Here is a 2,152-nt window from a genome sequence, read left to right as displayed (position 1 = left end):
AGGGAGAGCCGGATAATACCAATGCCTATAATTGCCCTCATTTCCCTAATTACATTCCCTAGTACCTGAACGATCCATATAATTAACTTTGAACATCCATAAAGTGTACCTGAACTACGCACATCATTAACTTGAAACAGCCATAAATTCGCTAACTGTTATGGTATATATATATATATATATGGGCTCAACGGGAAATTATGTTACCTGATTAAAGCATATACCTGATTACGATAATAATTCCGTATCTATTACTACATATATCTATCAAAAATATTTATTTATCTATCTCGCTGAGGCTTGGGGTTTATTTTCTTCTGTACAAAAAAAAAAAAAAAAAAATCGTTTTCACGCCTAGTTATGCATACGTCCCTCAACTGCCCTCCTATCCCCGGAGAGATGGATGGTGGACTGCAGGATGACGGTAACTTCAGCCTGCAGTCCACTGGGTTCACGTTTCAGATGAACATGGGGATTCTCCTACAACTACTACTATTACCACCATACGGCTACTACTACTACTACTACTACCACTCTACAACTAAACTACTACTACTACTTAAACGGACCTTCTTTGCTTGAGTAAAATCGTCTCGTGGTAGCCTAAGAAAAAAAAAAAAAGGGCACCACTGAGGTCAAGGTCATCCCTCTCAACATTTCAGAACTTCACGATAAAAATATATATATATTAAAAAAATTATCCTCTTTCCTCTCCCTCCTCTATTATTAAAATATTCTCCATTTTTCGCCCATGCAGGTGAAGGCCTTTTAGCTCCAATATTAATAACGTTCGGCTCACAGGGTAATATATTAACTCATTATATATCAATTAATAGATTCTTATATTTCCTACTTTCTTTTTTCAGTTAAGGTATAAGGCTTTCCCATCTAATATTCCCAATTGCCTAACACGTCAAGCTTTTCCCCATCTAATATTACCAATTGCCTAACACTTACAGCTTTTCCCCATCTAATATTACCAATTGCCTAACACTTCAAGCTTTTCCCCATCTAATATTCCCAACTGCCTAACACTTAAAGCTTTTCCCCATTTGATGTCACCAATTGCCTAACACTTCAAGGTTTCTCCATTTAATATTACCAATTGCCTAACACTTCAAGGTTTCCCCATTTAATATTCCTAATTGCCTAACACTTCAAGCTTTTCCCCATCTAATATTACCAATTGCCTAACACTTCAAGGTTTCCCCATTTAATATTACCAATTGCCTAACACTTCATGCTTTTCCCCACCTAATATTCCCAACTGCCTAACACTTAAAGCTTTTCCCCATTTGATGTCACCAATTGCCTAACACTTCAAGGTTTCTCCATTTAATATTACCAATTGCCTAACATTTCAAGGTTTCCCCATTTAATATTCCTAATTGCCTAACACTTCATGCTTTTCCCCATCTAATATTCCTAATTGCCTAACACTTCATGCTTTTCCCCATCTAATATTCCTAATTGCCTAACACTTCATGTTTTTCCCCACCTAATATTACCAATTGCCTAACACTTCAAGCTTTTCCCCATCTAATATTCCCAATTTCCTCACATTTCCAGCTTTCACTATCAACATGTCTACAACTACATCACTTGGAAAATCTAGAAATATATATATCAAGTAAATTATTTCTTCCCTCTGTCTCTCCTACCTTTAAAGCAGGGGTTCTTAACCTGGGGTCCATGGATGGGCTTCAGGGGGTCCGTGAAGGTCAGAATAATTGAGAACAATTTAGCGATATTGCATGATACCTTTTGGCATCATTAGCTGGAGAAAAAAAAAAAAAAAAAACGGAGTCTTGAAGAATTCTGGTGATCGTTGACACAAGCCTACCCTCGTCTGACAATGCGAGCTATGGGTGCTCTGATTCCGTTTGCTACTACATAACCTTTGTAAGTCAGAGTTTTCAGAGCTTGTTTCTATCAAAACGAAAATCGAAATTAACTTGATGTCAACGATGACATGCGTGTTGCCTTGTCAAAGACCACTCCACAATTTCATCATTTTATTCAAGCCAAACAACAACAACCCTGTCATTAAAACGAACTTTTGAGCAGAATTAAAGATTTCTTTTGTTTAATTTCCACGAGTTGGATGTATTTCATTTTCTCATCGAGTGGCCATTAGTTTTTGCATGAAAAC

Source organism: Coenobita brevimanus, chromosome 67 (assembly GCF_032717465.1).
Source record: "Coenobita brevimanus isolate Jiangsu-jjx chromosome 67, ASM3271746v2, whole genome shotgun sequence".
NCBI classification, from domain to species: Eukaryota; Metazoa; Arthropoda; class Malacostraca; order Decapoda; family Coenobitidae; genus Coenobita; species Coenobita brevimanus.
This window is presented reverse-complemented; position numbering follows the sequence as displayed.